The sequence below is a fragment of the Equus przewalskii genome, chromosome 16 (assembly GCF_037783145.1).
Source record: "Equus przewalskii isolate Varuska chromosome 16, EquPr2, whole genome shotgun sequence".
NCBI classification, from domain to species: domain Eukaryota; kingdom Metazoa; phylum Chordata; class Mammalia; order Perissodactyla; family Equidae; genus Equus; species Equus przewalskii.
The window spans coordinates 50,274,418-50,294,515 of NC_091846.1; the positions used below are offsets into that span (position 1 = coordinate 50,274,418).

At 39.0% G+C, this 20,098-nt stretch overlaps 1 protein-coding gene across 4 annotated transcripts in view; it reads left to right on the top strand.

The window, feature by feature from the left end:
* SCEL (sciellin) overlaps nucleotides 1-20,098 on the top strand; it is a 272,873-nt gene that overhangs the window by 118,257 nt on the left and 134,518 nt on the right. Inside the window, exon 1 of one of the 4 annotated variants that reach the window (XM_070578989.1) lies at nucleotides 17,402-17,655. The exons of 2 other annotated variants lie outside the window; for them this stretch is intronic. The gene's annotated coding sequence lies outside the window, so the exon portion shown is untranslated. Of the gene's footprint in view, nucleotides 1-17,401; nucleotides 17,656-20,098 lie in introns of those variants that run through there. One more of the 4 variants, XM_070579014.1, reaches the window with a different exon arrangement.

Sequence of the window (20,098 nt, forward strand, 5' to 3'; positions counted from 1 at the left end):
TTATGAAAGCCAGATATCCTCCTTTATGGGCAATTGTCAAATCCAAGCTCCTCTGAAAACTCAGTGTTTGTTTTCACAACTGCATTGGTGATAATATTGGACCTGACCTCATGCAGGGCTATTTGCAATTTTAACTGGTTCTACTCATTATAAATATTCATATATTTAACTGTGGAAATATTAATGTTTGATTACAGATGGTGCCCCAGACCATGCCAGGAGTATTCCATAATGTTGCATATGCACCACATTGCTACAAAAATTTGAAAATTGCTGAATTCCAAAATACCTCTGGTTCTAAAGTTTTCACAAAGGGATTTGGGTCTATACTACTATAAATATTTGTGTTACTACTCCTAAGTAATGATATTCTTTCATGAAACAAATATTTATTGCATGCACATTATGTGCCAAGCACTTTGCTAGGTGCTGGATATACAGTAGTGAGGAAAGCTTACATAGTCCCTGCTATCTAGCTGGGGAGACAATCACATGTCCAGCTATATAATTATAGATATATCTCTATCTGTCTCTATAAATATCTGTATATTTTATATATTTAAATATATTATATATAAAATTATATATAACGTTGATATATTACATCAATACTTACATATTATATTTAATTACAGATAGATATCATGGATAATCACATGTACAGCTATATAATTACAAATTGTGTTAAATGGTATGAAAGAAAAGAACAGAGTTCAGGAAAAAATGGGGAGGGGTCTAATTTAGGTTGATGAATCAGGGAAATATTTGAATGGCAATCTGAAGAGTTACTAAGAGTAGGCAGAGGAAGGGGATGGGGAAAACATGCCATCTAGAAGAAACAGGTTGTGCAAAGGTACAGGAGTAGGAAAAATCTCGGCAGATGTGAAGGGTGGAAGAAGACCATGCGCTTGGTACATGGCAAGGGATAAGAAACAGATGAGATGAAGCTTTAGGAGTAGTCAGAGGCTAGATTGTTCTGGATGGGCCATGGAAAAGAACATTTTATTCTGCTTGCTGGGTAGTGACATGATCAAATTTGAGTTTTAAGTTTATCATTCTAGGATATAATAGGAATTCTACGAATGAATTGGAGTTGCACAAAATTGAAAGGGAAACAAAAAGATTTCAGATGCAAGATGATGGAGGAAGTAAGTGGAGATAAAGAGAAAGAGATAGAGTCAAAATTTAATTTGGAGAGAAGATGGGCAAGGCTTAGTAATAGATTGGTCATAGCAGCCAAGGGAGAGGCTTGCTATTCTCTGGGTGAATGGAGGTGTCATTTGCCAGGATGAAGACTGGAAGAGGGATGCATTGATTTGGGCTGAGGTGAGCAAGAATTCTGTTTTGGACATGTTAAGTTTGTGATGTCTGTAGGATATCCAAGTGGACATGTCAAATAAATGTTTAGATACACAGATCTGGAGCTGAGATATAAATATGGAGGCTACTAATTTGGGAGTTGTCATATAGATGAATTCAAAGCATATGAACAGATGTGAATGCTTGAAGATAGAGAAGAAGGTTAGAGGCTGAGTCTTGAAGAATTTCAACATTTAAAAGTCAGATAGAAGAAGAAAAGGCAGCAATGGGGAGTGAGAAGGAGTAGCCAGACTGGTAGGAGAGGGTCTTGGTGAGTGTGGTGTCGAAAAAGCCAGGAGAAAAGGGTTTCAAGAAGTGAATGCTCAAGAATGTTGAATTCTGAAAGAAGTAGGGGGAAAGGGTTTGAATGAGCTGCTTGTTTTTGACAACAAGGGGGTTACTAGCAGCCTTGGCAAGAGCAATTTCTGTAAGTGGACTGTGATAGACCAATCAGTGATGGGGTAGAGGGTTCTTTTCTGAAGCTTGGTTGTGAAGGGCAGTAGAGAAACAGAGTTAAATAGAGATAGATGCAGGGACAAAGATATTATTTAAAAGATAGGAGCTATGAGTGCCTGTCTGAATGCTGATGGGAGTAATGAGGAGAGAAGGTGATACTGAAGATGCCTGGGAGAAGGGGGACAAAAAGTTGAGGCTACTACTTATTCTGTATCAAGATACTATGGGTATTGTAGACTTGAATCCATTTTAATCCTCACAACACCACTAGGAATAAGAATCACAGTTGTAACCTTGTGTTACATCCAAATGGCTAGGAAGTCCGACAAGAATGGTCCCAGGCTTACTCATGTCTGTTAGGAATGTCCTTGAAGTACAAAGGAAAGTGCAGATGTTTCTCTACTGCTCACCTTGGTTGCCTTCCAGTCACTGCCAAGTTTGCTCTCAGCAGGGGCTCACAGAGTCCCTTCTGGCTCATTCTCATTTCTGTCTTGCCCTCTGCCTTCTCCTTCAGTCCTGACTTTACGTCACTGTGCTACTTTTACCTACATTGGTAAATTCTCTTTGCGTTGGATTGCCCCATTCTTGGGAAGCACCCATAATACCAACAAAAGCTAATATTCATCACTTTTCAGTACATCTTGGATTTATTCATGTTCTTATCCGTTTAAATAAGTTGCTGCTATTTGCTGGTACTGTACTATGCAGTGGTGAACAAGCAGCATGGAGCATACATTCTAATGTGTGTGTATGTGGGAGGGGGGTGGTGCAAATGGTTGATACATGAACCAATACATTTTTTTAAAAAGATAATTTCAGATAATGATGAATTTTCTGAGTAAAATAAACCAGGGCAACGTACTGGAGAATTACTGAATATTTACATTAGATTGAGCAGTCAGGAACGTTCTCAATATTATGCTAAAAGACCCCTCTCCACTGAGGGTAGGGGTGGAACCAAAGAGAATCTACCTTGACCCATTGGATGGGATAAAATGAGTTGAAGGAGTGAAGGGAAAGGAAACCTGGTCTAGCCACTCTACTCCCGTTTCACAGATAAAGATCCAGAGGTCAGAGTTACCTAGGCTGCTCAGGGCTCTTTGACTCAAAAGTGATAATATTAGGATTCCAGACTCTGTCTAGTTATTCCTCAAATGAAAGTACCAGTTCTAGACCTTCAAAGGTCTCTGGGAAGCCTTGGACAAAGTAATTTATTTAGTTCTGTAAGTGAGGCTGTTACCAAACTAAGTATCTCAGGGCTAATGATGCAAAGGCGCTGTGAATCTTTTGGAGATAATAAGCAACGTCAAATCAAAATTTTCACTGCCACACCATTTTATCATTGTGAAATGTCATTTTTTAAGATAGTAAGTTCTTAAAATTCTGCCAAAAGCCGCTTAGTCTCTCCCTTCTTTTCTAGGAAGGAATGTGCCTAAATTTTCCCAGAAAAATGGGTGTTCCCTTCAGAGAACTAGATTGCTCAACCTTGCTTGGTGGCAGCCAACTCCAGACAATCACAAAAATTAGGTCAGGATATATTTTTTTATATCTTACCAAAAGTACTGTATAGAAATCCAAGACACTGCATGATAGTCTGTGCTGCACTGTGGCAGGAAAGGATCTGGAAGTTGCTATTGCTTGATTGGTGTGACAGTTCCCTCAGATGCTGGCTGGATACCTGGGGTATCCCCTGAGGTACAACTATGGAGCATGGCCTGGAGAAGCATGGGGAAGTGCTTCCTCTGGTCAGTCTTTTAGCTTGTATCTATCTAGGTGACTATAATTGAAACTGTCTATGCAAAACCAGGAAATAGTCTACTTATTTTAAAAGATAGCTAAGGGAATAAAATAATAAAATGGTTAGAAAATAGGATTTATGAGAGAAGTTTAAAGAAGATGGGGAATGATGAAGAGAAGGCTGAAAGTATCAGATCCAAGATTGGTACTTGTTACCATATCCTCCCCATCCCTGGACAGGACCTCAAGGTCCCTTTGAAAATCCTCTGGAGTGCCGCAAGGGATGTCTCAAGCCCTGCTGCCTGCTTCCGTCTGTACTTCCTTCTTCTGGTGTCCGTCCTCCCTTTCTCCCCCATTTCTTCATACCTGGTTTGTTTATCCCTACCCAACCGTTTAGTTAATTGTCCTTATTAAGCTGTATTGTTTTCTAGGTCTCTACCCTTTTAATAAGAACTATTTACCACTCCCATGGAGTGATTCACTGAAGGAAGCCCCATCCTGTTCATTCCTGGCACATAAATGTTTTTTACTAAAGCATTTAGTAAGTAAATGACCTTACTTACTAAATGTTTTAGAATTGGATGTTCACAGTATCTTTCCATGGCTGTCTTACTTTAGTCTGGTGCTTTATGAATGAGTGACAGAGAGAGGGAAAAAACAGCAGATCTCTGTATTCACACCACTTCCCAGCAGTTTGTTCTTCCCATTCCAGCTCAGTCCATGAAGCTCTTTAGAATAACATCAATTTTCTCAGACTAGAGTATTAGTTGGGACTGAAAGCCAACTGCTATAATACAGAACTTTAAAATTTCGAAGTTTAGAATTTAGATTAGAAATCCAAAATAAAAGTTTATTTGTCACTCATGTTACAGCCTTAGCCTGGTTGGCTGGCTCTACTAGGCAGCTTTCCTTCAAATAGTGATGTAGGCTCTAGATCCTTCTCTCCATCCCTAGATTTCTCCATTCAATGAGTACAAGGGTAAAAAAGAGGGAATTTTGTGTGTGAGGCCTGGAAGTCATATACATTACTATTCATATACTACTACTATTCATATACTACTCATTATATTCATATTCCATTGACCAACACCCAAGTCATAAGGCAACATCGAATTGGAAAAGTAGCTATGGCATGTCGCCCACCAGTGGACTTGGGATGAAAGGAAAAAACGTTTGTCGAATTAACTAGTTGCTGTCACAGATGCCATGAGTGAGTCTCTGTTTCAAAGGATTCTAACTAAAATGTTAAGAAAAAATATGACAGCCTTAAAGAGTTTGTACAAAGTCCTCAAAGATTCTTACAGTTGTAAAACTATTACACTTTGATATAACAAGTTATGGAAACAAAATTAGGTATATGAAAGTATACCAAAGCTTAAAATACCCATGGTGGATACACCAGAATTGCAACTCTGCCAATATATTAAATTTTTCTCATGGCAAAATAATTAACAGTATTGTAGGGTACATTGAAGACAATTCAGTCAGACTTTTGCCACTTTTGCAGAATATTTGACTCCTCCTCATTTCTCTCATTTTTCATGTTTTCAAAAGGAGAAAAGCTCCTTTGTTTTATCTGTTTACATGTGTAATCATGAAAGAATGAATGAGCAAATTAAAGAGAAAGAAGGAAGGAAGGGAGAGAGGAAGGCATGAAGGAAGAATCATACTTAATATATAAACACCCTCACACTTATTTTTCATGACAATTTTGGTACTGTTTTGTGAAGCAATTGATCCTATTATTTTTGAAATTTTCCTCCCAGCTGTGAAAAAATAAACAGGCAGAATTTTATTTCAGTGTTTATTTTGGCCTCAGGTTTTTGTTTTTGTTTTTGTCTTTGTTTTTGTTTTTTTTGCTGAGGAAGATTCGCCCTGAGCTAACATCTGTGCCAGTCTTCCTCTATTTTGTATGTGGGTTGCCACAACAGCATGACCACCACTGAGTGGTGTAGGTGCATGCCAGGGAACCAAACCCAGGCCACCGAAGTGGAGTGCACTGAACTTAACCAGTAGGCCACAGGGCTTGCCCCCTGGCATCAGGTTTAATTATTTTCCTTTTCTTTTAGTTATATAAGCTCATCTCTTAGTCTATCAGCATTCACTCCTGGCAGGACTCACTGCTAGAACATAAGTACCACGGGCTTCTGGTAGCATGTGTATTGGGTGAATTTCATCCTTTGCTTACCTTCCACCTTGCCATCTCATTCATCCAGTCAAAATTTATTGAATTACAAATGTGCAGGACAGTCTGGGGCAATTGAATGATGTGTGAGACACAACCTGCTTTTTAGGAGTGTGTGGTAGCTATACTGCAAGATGGATGGACCATCTAGAAGATACAACTAGGAACTATGGGGGTGCACATCTCTCTTCTGGTGATATCAGGAAAGCATCAGAGAGGAATCTCTAGACTCTATTCCATTGCACACTTTAACTGGGACCCCAAATCTCAAACTTGCAGGCACGTTAGGATCTGAACTTTTACTCTTGCATATAACTAACTTATTTTACAACTCACCCTACAAGCGAGGTTCTTTGCCTGCAGTAGAAGCAGATATAGAAAAACCCTTTGGTGCTCAGAACCACTAAGCTTATGAAGCTCTCTTCAGGAATCTTAGGAATCACTAATTCAGGTTTCTTTGTCTCCCACACTAAGTAGAATGACTCCAGTGAATCCAAGTGACCAAATATTTAAGGCATGCCTGATTCTACTGCCCCTATGCAACTCTTTCATGGAAGAAAAAGGAAAGGCAAACCCAAGGTCACATAGATTATTAGAGACGAGATTAGAATAAAATATAGTCAGAAGACCCATTACATATAAAATATCTTACATTAGACGAAATGATTTGCTTTTTAAAGTGTTCATAAGAAATATAAGTATTTATTGACAAAAATATAAATAATTATGTTCAATAAATTAATTGTAGCTATGTTTTAGACAGATGGTTGAGAAACTCTCTTGGACTTAATATCACGCTTACTGCCTTTTACTGTCAACAAGTTAGGATTAGTCATCTTACTCTAAAGGAACAAGGGTGTAGTTATTTCCCATTGTCTCAGCTCAAAGCATCCAAAGGCTTTTCCTCAAGGAGCCAGGGTGCTATTCACGGAAGTCCCAACACTGGCTGACGGAGCTCTGCTTCGGGAAATCAAAATGTGTTGGCCCTGTCTTCTGTCTTTATTCATCATATTTATGCCTAGAATCCCTAACAATTCTTTAGTGACTTTAACATTTGCAGAATGTATCTATAGCCCTGTTTTCTTGGGCAATTCAGCAGGAGGAAGCAGAAAAAGTCTCTTGTATGTGATAGATAGAGATTTTTCTACTTTAAAATGGCTAAGAGAAAAATTGTAGGCTGGAAATAATGGAAAATATTATATACTAAGAACCTTAAAGTACTTTTTTAGCTTTAAAGTCTAGGATTCTACATAATGCTCAGAATTAATTCTTATTCACTGCTTCCCCACTGCTGGCCCAATTCTCTTTTTGGAAAGATTTTTAAAGAATAGGAGCAGAGTGTTTCAATGTCTGTCACCATTTTATCAGCATTTTCACAAGCATTTTAGCAATCACATGAGTCATTTCTTCCTCACCTCCCACAAATAGCGTGGGTAAATGGAGCCATGGGAATTAAAAAAAAAAGTAAATAATTCTGACTTTGGAATCTAAAAAGACATCACTTTCATTAAAAATACACACATAGACAGTGAGTAACCTGCCAATACAGCTGCCTGTGAATGTTCCATAAGCTCAATGCCAGAAACTTGTGTTTTGGTGTGTTATCCTTCATCTTTATCTGTTTTGGAGGCAGCGTTAAATCAGAGTGTACTGGGGGACTGACCTCATTACGTTGTATGTGCTGAATCACTGTCCTACAACTGTCGTCGCCTAGGCATGGGGCAGACTTTGCACTGTCCTCCCACTGTCATGGATATGTGCCAGTAAAAAATCTTCTCAGGGTTGCGCGATATTTCTGTTGCTGTTTCCCATTAATTATACATTAATGTGATCAAGAAGATACTTTGTTCTCTCTCTCCCTCCCTCCTTCCCTCCTTCCCTCTCTCTCTCCCTGTTAAACATTCAAATGCTTTTAAAATCCTTCAAAACAGCTTTCATTTTTAAGGCTCTGATCTAACGACTTGCCTTGCTACATCTTCAGTGTTTTGACTGTCCTCTAGTGGCTGTTTTGAATCATATTAAGTTTCAAAAAGAGAATTTATCTTTTTGTTTCTTTAACATGTCTCAAATAAAAACCTGTGTGCTTGGGAGTTTTCCTCTAAGAATGCAATGCTTTCGTGTTTGAGAAGAATAAGAGAATAAGAGAATAATGATGAATTTTAATTTCTATTTTGCCTCATCTTTGCTGCACTTTGAAAACCCCAAACCTCTGAAGTGTTAAGTAAATGAACCCACATCTGTGCAGCCTCCTTCAGTGAAAGCAATAGTTTAAGAATACTTATTCTTTGAAGACCAGACTGCTTTTGTCTGCACTACTCAATTTAAGGGAAAACTACTTTTGGAATCCTATCCAAGCTCTTCGTACTCTGAATGATTTCCACTGTCACTCTAATTGTCAACCAGGACGCTTATTTGTAATCACCCGCTTTCAATAATTTAAATAGGTAGTCGTTCAGCCAACTATTTTTATTCAAAATGCAACAAAAGCTAAAATTGCATGTTGAATTTTATCCAGATGCTGTCTTCTTTTAGGATATGCCAACTGATGCAGAGCTGTTGTTCGCTTTCTTATAACATGTCAGAAGCACATGTTTACTTCGTGAATCTCACTAGCAGTCTAAAACGGAGTCTACAATTTATATATCAGTTCAGTTGCTTACCAGAACCAGCAGGCAGGGCATTTTAAGGTTTAATTCAGTGTGCTGAATCATCAAACGTAACCACACCCAAGTTGTGTTATTCTTCAGAGACTTTAGAGACCAGCTTTTCCTTGTCTATTTGAATTTCAACAGGGATCATTTCTGTGGTTACATTTTTCACCAAGAATAATAAAGACTACTTTGAATAAATTTATCAATATGATTATCACTATTTAATATTTCTGTAAGGGCCCTAAAAGTCTTTTGTCTGAATTTTCTTTTACACTTTTATATACAAAGTGAACCAACTTATCTCAAGAAGAACTGAATCAGACGGAATCCAGATTCCTTAAGAACAAATTTCTGTTGTCTCAAAGTTTCTTTTTTTAGCCCAATAATTATTCTCTTTTGGGCAGGCAAAGGAGCTCACTCTGAAGAGTTCCAAAGCTGCAAAATTGAGAAGCGAGGTCAAAGGTTTTTCTGTTTTGTGAAATTTGTTAGATTTTGCCAAGTCCCTGAATTTGCACTGTAACAGTTTCAGGGAAAGCTTATGTTATCCTTTGTCTGGGTCCTTGTTCAAAAAATGTCTATGGAGTGGGTAATTGCTATTAGTGAATGCAAATAGAAACAGTTGCTTCAATGCAGCTCAACAGCCCTTTTGCCAGTTCCCAGTAGATCCCCCTCCCGTTTTTCATTTTGGCTTTTCCAAGTCTTCATCTCTCTCTTCGTACCCTCCCCCCAAACCACTACACTCACTGTCTGTAGATTACCTTGGCTCTTACTTCACAGAGGAAATAGACTCTACAATAACTCCTTCAAGCTTCCATTCAAATGTATCTATCTCTGCAATCTCAGGAGTGGGGTGGGGATGGAGGGCAAGGAGACTCTTCTGATTTTCCAAGACCAATCCCTCCACCTCACTCCCAATTTTTCAGAGCCTTTGCTCCATCCTTGTCTCTTCTTTCTCAGGTATCTTCAACCTCCCACTGGTCACTGACTCAACTGTCTCAGCATATAAACCTGACACACATCTGTCCCAGAGTATTGATTTAAGGTCCATAAGAGTCCAAGTGATGACCCCCAATTCCCTTCTGGGGAACACAGAGGCCACAAGTGGCTCCTTTGACAGAAGCTGCCGTGTTTTCAGTTACGTGATCCTGCCACGTTGGCCTCAGGGGATTGGATTATGGATAGAGGCTGTAGCCAAAGGCAGCAGATGTAAAGGCTGTAGCCAAAGGCAGCTCAGATGTGAGAGCCAAAACTACATGGTGTCTGCATCCTGTTTGGATTCCTGTTTGCAAGCAATAGAAAATGATTCTGGCTAATTTAACCTCAATAGGATATTCACTGGAAGGAGGTCTGTGGCTCACATATCTACAGGGACCTAGAGAACCTGGCTTAGAAAAGAGGCAGAAACCAAGGTGCTCTGAAGAACTCTGCAGTGGGGAGCATAGCAAAAGTTATACATGAAGAACAGCATGTTCAGCCTGCTGCTTCTACTGCTGCTCCTTTGATGGAGGTGGTCTGCAGCTGTCCCTACACTTGTCTGACTGGCCTAAGCCAAGTGACATGCTTGTTCCACGTTGGGCTGGGGGGGAGAAAGAACACTGGCTCACTGGCCACTGTATGGGAGATGGGTTCCATCCCTACATCTACACACAGTAAGAGATTCTCTCCAAAAAAGATTGGAGTGTTAAGAGGCGTTGGATGCCAGACAGCCCAAACCAACAAATGGTGACTATAGATGGTTCCCTAACAGAATGAGATGCTTTCCTGGAGAGCAAGAATGCCAGATACAGAGGAGAAGTAGAAACAGAGTAGCAATAGCACAGAGAAGCAAAGATGAGATAGACTCAAACAGCAAGTGGGACATTCAGAAATTGTGTCAAGAAAATGGTAGAATCACAGGAGTAGAAGGAATGGATAGATGCCTACTCTTAGGGAGTGGTGAGACAACTGGTGGCCATAGTGCTGGGTTGCTTGGGATACTGGAGCTGGCTCAATTCTGGAAGAGCATATAGTGTTACCTAATTCATGGGCTTTGGAGTTAGAAAATCTTTGGTGCCCCTGAGATTCAAATCTCAGCTTCACCACTCACCTACTGGCTGACTTTGGACATATTTTTTAACCACCATATCCTCACTTTCCTCTTTTGTAAAAATTGTACTTACATCATTTGGTTGATGTAACAATAAAATAGCAATGCATATAAGTGCTTAGCAGTGTTCTTGGCATATTTTATGTTAGCTGTTATTATTACTATTATTATTTCATGTCTCTCACAATTTTCCAAATGCTACTCTATCCCTTTATCTTTGGAAAAAATTCCAACTCATTGTTTAAGATCCGGCTTAGGTGTTACCTTCTCTGCAAATCCATCCATGAATATTCCCCCTTCCCCAGGTGGAACTAATTCAGGTCCAACACTTATTGAGTGACTACTATATGCAAAGTACAGTATTTTTCTAGGTGTTGGGGATATCAAAGATGTCAAAGATATAGTTTAGTTATTCAATAGCCTGTAATCTAAAGGGAGAAACAGAGAAATAAATACGCAATTTTAATATCTTCCAGTAAATACCATAATAGAACTACAACAGAGTAGTACCTTGCTTTGCATTTTCTTCCGTCTAAATCATGCCTCTATTGCAACAACTATGCCATTATAATTTAGTTGTTTGTACATCTACCTCTCTTGGTAGGCTGTATACTTGTTGTGCTCAAGAATATATCTTTTTCATCTTTTTTATCCTTAGGACATATTAGGCACTCAATGTCTTTCTTGAAAAAGTATGATTCCATTATATTTTCACTGGAAAACTTAATTTTTAATTTTCAGAGATGTCATTCTTAATGTTATTACTATATAAAACTTTTATTCTGAAATTCCACAAGTTACTTCCTTACCAAAAATTAAGGTTCAGTCAGTGCCTAATGTTGTCACCTCTAATCTGGTTGAAATTTGAAGGAAGGGGAGGGAGATGTAACTGTGGAATGCCAGGCTGGAGTTCAAGGGAATCCCACACACGCAAGATGAAGCCCCAGGTTCAGGATGGCTGAGCCATGAGGGGGAAAGTAGGGCTAGGGGAGCAGGCAGAGACAGAGATGGAGCTGGACAGGCAAACGAGGGTTGGTGCATCCGAGGAGAAGGAAGAGCAGGAGAGGACACTCAGAGGCTTCCACCATGTGTGAGGGGGAAGAAAGACCAGGGTGACTGGGGCAGAGCCAGGGAGAGAGCAGAAGCCAGAGAGGTGATGGGGATGAGGCAGAAAGATTCAACTATTTATTTATTTTGGGGGTTCTATGAAACGTTGACAGGAATAACAAATGGTCAGGGAAGATTGAATGAATTATTTAATTGTAACAAAGAGAGATGTATAGGAGGGTGAGAATAGTGGTCCCTGGGTGTGAGGTGAGAGAGTAACTGTCATCATCCCAGCTTCAGGGGATGAGGACCCAAGAAATAGGGCCCAATCCAGATTGTGGCATCCTTCTCCCAACTAAGCATTATATTATACAACCCCATACCACACTTGTGTGTGACTCCCCTAGTCACCTATGGGATTATTCACCCATAATTTAAAAATTTCATCTTGTCTGCTTTTGACTTGTGCCAATTTTGCCAAAGAGAATTTCCTTTATCTCTTGGTCTTCTTTTATGGCTTGTGACTATGATTTGTGTTGATTAATGGCTAAACACTATTTGAAAATATAATAAAGCATTATGGAGATTCTGGGTAACTAGATTATTTTTTGCTATGTGACTCAAAATTGGCAACTTTACAATTTGTGTTTTATCTCCTTGGCTGATTACCTTGATGAACCAAGCCAAATGGAAATAGAGCCCACTTTACGTGGGGTAGAACATGAGCAAGTGGACTTTGGCCAACCAAAGTTGACAATCCTTCAGGGCCAGAAAGAATCTTGTCCAATTTCTCCATTTTGCAAGTGTAGAAACTGAACTTAAAGAGGCCAAGTGACTTGCCAAGTCCATAGTGTGGGAGCAGACATAGGAGGCCATATTTCCTCTGCTTGGTTGAATCATTATAGAATCATTAATATTTGGTAGAGACAGTAAAAAAATTCTATTTTCTACCACTGGGTAAGTGGAGGAGAGATTTTTAAAAAAATGTAAATCACGTTTTATTTACCTGTTCTTCATGTATAATCTCCATTCCAAGAGGTCTATTTGAGAATCTGTGGGGAATCTGAGAAAGATAGTGAATTGATCAAATTTATACTTCAGGAAGTTATTCCAGCAGGAATATTTCTTAGTTCTGTGAATGAATTTTAAAAAACTATATGTATTTTAGAAAATATTTCTCACTCTGTTTTTTTTAACTCAAGCTCTAGTGTTTTTGGCATGATTTATTTTTTTGACTTGTATAAGAAATACATTACCTTTTAGCTACTATCATATTATTTCCAGATACTGCCATTTGTTTCTGCTTAAATTGACTTAGTTCAGATCATTGAAACTTTTATTTGTGTTTCTTATAATAGTGATGACCTGTTTGCTCTCATTCATGCTCACTTGTCTTTTAGAGCCCAGTATAATGCAGAATAAGACACTGTTACTTTGTGATCACCAGCAGAGGCTCTCTAGGAGCCCATCTCAAAGTTGCAGTGTGATATGCCCTGTGCTCAGATATTCTTAGAGTCACTGCTATAGGGTGAAGCATTGCTGTCTTTCATTGTGATTTCTGAGATCTGGGATATTAGTTCATTTATTAAGAGAGAGAGAGAGTGTGTGTGTGTGTGTGTGTGTGTGTGTGTGTGTAATGCTGTGGGGAAATAAATATAGTATAAAACATGGTTGCTAATGTAAAGTGATCTTCTAAATGGGGAAAATAACCATAAATACATTGAAAAGTTCAATAAAAATAAAATATTTTACCAAGATGAGGCCTCCAAAAATAGAGTATATTTTGATTAACTTTTCAAGTAATCACTTCTAATTTTTGAACATGGTCCACATGCCTTACTTTTAATTCCCATATGAGAGGTGTCATATCCGTTTTGCTTATGAGAAAAAACAAAGTTCAGAGAGGTTAACTTGCCCAGAGTCAAATAGAAAGTGAAGGAAGTGCACAAATTCAAACCTGAGTCAGTCTGTAGCCACAGTCCTTGCCATTTCTTATAAAGCTGGTATTGTGGACGTTTATCCATTTTTTTTTGTCCATCTTAGCATCAGAACCTGCTTTCTATGTTTAGGGAATGTTTTCCTTTGTGATGCCTTGAAAAGTACTCACCTTTCCAGGCTCCTTGCAGTTAGCGCATGGGTCTAGGCTCTGCTCTTCAGACTGTGAATCGGTAACTAGTGATACCAAGAAGTGGGCACCACCTAGAATATATTTGGAAAACATGAGGAGTTGAGGACAGCAACCACCACCACATTGGATTCCAAAAGGGTGCAGGGGCAGCAACTCCTGCAGCAGCATCCAGGATCTGGTCCCCAAGGCTGCCTGAATGTGCTGCGGTGTCTGTGCCCAGTAGGATCTTCCAAATGTCTTTACTTGACAAGTCCTGTGGTTTGGTTCTGGGAATTGTTTTTGGCTGTAAAATTCCTAAATTTGTTTCTCCAACCCTCCCAGAGAGTATGTGAGCTATCCAACATTCTTAAAATAATTTCCATTTCTGCTTTAATTAGCCAGAGTCAGTTTCTTTTATTTGCATCCAAAAGCCCTCACTGTTACTGAAAGTTGTACCAGGAGAGGTTGTAAGCAATAGACGTTCAGGAAAATAGGAAGGAAACTAAAATTTATTACCTGTCCTAGGAGGGGCTAAGGGGAAGTGGAAATCAAGTTAATATTAACAAAATGGACCTAAACAGCCATTGAAATTGGTGAAAAAACAGCTAATCAAATTATTACCTCTTGTTCCCTTGAGTGACAGACTCATTGAAGGCTGGGTTTGTGAGACGAAGTGATTGCTGCAAGAGGACAGTTGAAGGGTACGAGGAATTCCAGGACTGTGGGGTATAGCAATCAGCAGTTTAATGGCAGAAAATGACAAACTCCAAGTCCTTAACTCTCAGCTCAAGGCAGCAACTGAAAACCAGTCACCTTCTAAGATAGTGCTAAAAACATGTGTAATCTCTTTCAGCTACAGAGCTGAGACAATTGGAATCTACACTCAAAGATTTAGCCTTCAGGTTGCTTATATCAATTTATAACCTTCCCTAGTCTCTTATGTGGAAATTCCAACTTTGACTAACAAGGATGCTAAGTAGAGGTCTCAACATAGAATAGAGATGTGTGAGTGGAATTTGGTTGCTCAGTGTTCAGACCATCAAACACCACTGTGCCTGCCCCAATGCTCTGCGCCCAGCTTAAGCATACCCCAGGACCTATTACAAAGTCAACCTGAAAGAATTACAAGATTTTATTAACTTACGTTTGCAAAACTCTGGCTGATACATGTGGGAATGAATTCTGAAGACTGTTGACCAAGAGTGGAGGAATGCAATTTAGAAAAAGCAGAATGTGTCGATATATGTACATGCACCAATATATGTACATGCACCTTATATGCAATGCTATATTCAACTGGGGGTCATTTTAGTTACTTTTGGTGGTCTACTGATGAAACTTAGACTCAACAGTGGCCTGGACATTTCTCATATAATATGGAGGAAGAAATTAAAAGACTTAGAGGTATAGGGAGGTAAGAATGAGTTTCTTGTGTGCAATCCATTCCCTTAACTCCTGACTGTGGCCACAAGTCCTCCTTACTGAGCCACACATTGATTCATTGGTGAAGAGAGTCCCAGCCTTTTAGAAGGTCCCTATAGAGGGTGTTCTTTGTGAACCTAGAATGCAGTGAGAGGAGGCACAGTTAAAATGAGCTCTCTGATTTCACTGGGATACCAGAATTCCAGAGTGGCAGAGCACTGGAGGCAATCAGGGTTTGGGTGGGTTTAGGGGGAAAGAAAGAGTGAGTCAGTGTGGTAATCAAAATGGTTCCATCCCCAGAGATCTTAGGTGTTTGCTAATCACTCATGGCTATTGTGGGCTATTCTAGAAACAAACTATATGTATAACCCATCAAGAGAACATTTGATTTGTAAAACAATGCCAACACCAACAATAACCCAGAAAAATCTAGGTGTGGCAATCAGAGGCCCAACTTGAATTAACACATAAGAAAGGTTTGACCTTTTGCTCAATTTCCAAACTTAAATTTCAGATGCTAAAAGGAAGACCAGGTACTCTTGAAAAAGAATTCTGTGATAACATCACAAGTGTGGGTTTCTCCTAGCCTTCTAGAAGGGACCTTCAGCTATTGGGACCACTGTGCACTGGGAAAGGGAAATAAATGCCCAGACCTTTCAGATGTAGTACAAGAGTTACTCTGAGCTAACACTGGTTCCTGGCATCCAGAAGACCACTGTGACCTCTCAGTAGGAGTGAAGGCCTAAGGGGGCCAGGTAACAGATGGTGCTTTGAGCTGAATCTTCCTCAGTGAAACTTGGACTCATCTCTGTTTCTTTACTGTTTTCCTGATTTCATTATTGGAATGAAAACCCTTAGCAACCACAAAATTCCCTTGTTGATTTCCTGACACATGGGTTATTATGATAAGAAGAGCTGAGTGGAAGCCGCTAGAACTCTTCCTAACGTTTTTCAAACAATAATGCTATTCATGCATTATTTCATTCAACAATTCTTGTTGATGCTTACTATGTGTCAGACACTATGCAATGGTAATTTATTAGTGAACAAAACAAATCAAATTATGCCTTAGTGGAGCAAGAATCCTAGAGGAAGAAGACAAATGAGTAAGTGAAGTGTATGGTATGTCAGGTAGTGATTAGTGCCCTGGAAAAAATAAATCAGGGATGGGGTGGGAGTGGAGGTGGAGGCAGAGGGATTGCTTCATTTCTCACACAACCAATTGGGATTAGAATCGAGGAGATGGGGGCTGATGTGGGAGATCCTGGACCTCTCGTGGTGACCAATGTAAACGTAGATTGTGGGAATAATGAAATAATACATAGCACTGATTGCAAAAAATAATGAACAAAAATCCAATTACACCTGGTGGAAGGGATCAAAGTCACAAACAAGGACTTAAAAGATGCAGAGGTGACGATTCCCTATCTGTTCTCCATTTAACTCGCCTGTGTGGCAGATGCAGGAGGCAATGGGTGCTGGGGAAAGAAGGATTCGTATTTCTTTATTAGGATTTTAGCTAAACATGCAACATAGAGAATCCGGTTCATTTCGGGTGGTCAGTAAATACCATGTTTTATCTTTGAGTCCTCATCCTAACTGATAGTGTGAACCTTTGCACTGATAATTCTGGTATTAATTTTAAAGCATTTGGCAGCTCAGCAGGTCTCCATGGGGTGGCGCTAGAGAGTCGAGTGCTATACAGTATTTAAATAGTATGTGCTGTAAACTTGTTTATTGTTACATTGTCTATTTCATGAATGGCTTCCCTTTCTACTCAGTTTTATCATCACTAATCAGTGGGGTAGTCTGCTGGGTGTTGGTGTCTAAACTGAAATTAAAATCTGTTTGTTCAGGATGGTTTCACGGAAGCTTAGTACAGCAAGAGAAGAGTGATTTAGGCAAGGGTTTATCTTTCAGCACATTTGTTTTCAGAACGCACCCAGTTTGATTATATAGAGTGTGTTAGCTTTTGTCCTTGAGTTGGGTAACTCTAGATTTGATCCCAAGTGTTAAAATGCAAAGAGAAGATATCCTCCTGTTTAATGTGTTTGTTAACAACATGAAGAAAAATGACGTCAGTTCACTTTTCTGCAAAATATGGCTGGGTTGATCCGAATCACTTACATTAATTTACTTTTATTTTGTTACAGAAAGTTTTTCTTCTGTTATAAGATGAACATATTTATTACAGAAAATCTGAAAAATTCAGAGACGTGCAAAGGAAATGTATTAATTTTCTATTGATGCATGACAAATTACCACAGGCTTAGTAGCTTCAAGCAACATACATTTATTATCTCACAGTTCCTGTGAGTCAGGAGTCTGGGCACAGCTAAGCTGGGTTCCCTGCTCAGAGGCTGCATGCATGGTTTTGGTCAGGGCTGTCGTCTCATCTGAGGCTCGGGGTGCATTTCCAAGCTCAAGTGGTTGTTGGCAGAATTCATTTCCTGCAGCTATAGATCTCATGGTGGCTTGCTTCTTCAAGTATATATGTTCTGACAAAAGGGAAAAGAGCTGCTTTATCCTGAAGTTTTTCTGTACAGGTCCCTGAGAGGCCCAAAGAAGATTCTCAATGGTATTTTATATGGCGGTTGCTCTCTGGGTATGTATTTATGAATTACTTTCTTTCCTTTTTATATTACTAGTGTTTTTAGTTCATATTTTTAGCATCACGTTTCCTTGGATTCAGTCTATTTAGCATTTCCAGGTTGGATAGAACTGGGATGTTATTTGGGCTTTATCTGCAAATATTGCATGATCAGCTCTTTATTTCAGGGCAAAACCTAATCTGCTTAAATAACTAAAAATTCATATTTTAACTGATCTTTTTTTATTGAGGTATAATTGACATATAACATTATATTAGTTTCAGGTGTACAACATAGTGATTCAATATTTGAATATATTGCAAACTGATGAGCACAATAAGTGGATCTCTTAATTGATCTATTTTGTGCTCATGAAAAGTTCATGACACAATGTGAATAGATAGTCTGGTGGGGATGCAGAAAGCAAGGAGATAGGAGCAAAGAATTTTTTGGTTTCATAAGATGTGAGTCTAGGCAATTCATTACAAGAATTTGTATGAGATTTTTAAATTCTATTGATATGATCTCATGTTTGAGTGTGGAGATAACACTAACATTTATTTATTCAGTCCTCATGTATTTATTGAGTGCCTAGAATGTGTCAGCACACAGGACAGTGAGAAAGACACCAGGTGTGGCTGGAAGACACCAAGCAAGGAGGCATTTAACTTAAGGATACTTGATTATTTGATTAAACATAATAAAATAAGAATTTAGTGATGGTTTTATGAACATAAAATTTTATGTTTGTTTTAAGTGCTTTTGCTAAAGCATCAGCCAGAAATATGTCAGATTTTTATGAGACCAGAGAAATTCATTACTCTGGTCTGGGCTCTTATACAGTTGTACAATACCTAACTTCATTTAAATTTTCTGCTTTATCTTTTTCTTTCCTCTACATTCCAAAACCACACACACACGTGTGTGCACACAGATTTTATTATCCAACCCTCCCCATGCATTTTCCTCCTCTCTATTGAGGTAAAAGTATTCTATTCACCCTAGTTCGAGCTGTATATTAAACAAACATTTCCCTACCTTCCTTTGTATCCCTGCTTATGCCTTATGTCTATTCAGGAAGTTTTCATGATATATTATCAACAGTTTTGAGTTTATTCAGCTTACTTTAACTTCAGTTGACATGATATTCTCATTGTATTCTTGAAATTATAAATATTTCTTTTATATTCATATTTTTCTACCTTCTCTTCTGTACTGAATCATAAATCTTTAAGAGGTCCGATCTTTACCTCAGACAAGAAATACACAGTGATATAACCTTTCATACCTTCGGGTAGTATATTACAAAGTACCAAAATGAGCTGTATTATTTTATTTAGGGGTCTCTCATTTACAAGGAACAGACTCACTAAGCTGTCCTGTGTGAGCACATAATCAGGGATTTCATGGGAATCTGAGAAGAGGAGCTAAAGTGTAGCTGAGAACTGGTGTGTCTTGTGTGTTGCTCTCTCTCTGCCTGTTTCTCTCTGAGTCTTTCTCTCTTGCAACTTTCTGCTTCTCTTTGCATGTATGTTGTCATTTATTATCTTCTCTGTGTCTGTACACTAAGCTGCCTTTATGTGAAATCAAGTTCGGCAGCAAAGCCACATGGCCTGGGTTTCAGTCTTGCTCTCCCTCTTCCTAGCTGTGGGAAAAGTTTCTTCGATCCTTTGTGTCTCAATATCCTCATCAGTAATGTGGTGGGGAGAGTCATTAATAAGAGTCATTACTTCACAGGGTAAATAAATTAAGAAAGTGAAACACCATAGTAACTACCATATAAATGGTGGCTTTTATTATTTGATTTTCGTTTCCTTATAACTTCACTTGCCTATGGATCAAGATGGTTGTCCTGATACTTTCTACAAACACCTCTGACCCTGCTGCTACCTCAGTCCCACATTCTCAAGAGAAGAATCTCTTTGGCTCAGTTCTTCTTTTTGAGCTAGGCCACATTGGTATCAGTTCTCAGCAGACCAATGGATTGGCTGCCTCATAGGCAAGTGCTTTGCTCTAGTCCAATCCCATGGATAGGGGTAGGAGGTGGAATCCTATGTGCACAATATGGCTGCTGTCTCTCACCAGGTAGAGAGCTGGGTATAACGGCCTCCTGGTAGAGGGCTCAGGTATAAGTCAGTCAGTTCCCAGTTTCCAGCAGAAGAAAGGGTAGGCAACAGACACCATAAAACATGCATTGGCCAAAGATGTAAGTGAATATGTTTATAGAAACATTGATTGGATTTTTAACAAATTTTTATAAATTGAATCATGATTTTCATTGATTTTATGACCTCCAAGATATAATTCATGAACTTCTTCTTACTGTTACTAACATGGACCCTTTAAATCTGGTAAAGACATGACACCACAGTGTTATGAAAAGAGCACAAAATTTGGAGTCAGGTGATCTGGATGAGTTCTGGGTTCCTGCCCTCAATTAATCCTGGGCAATGCATG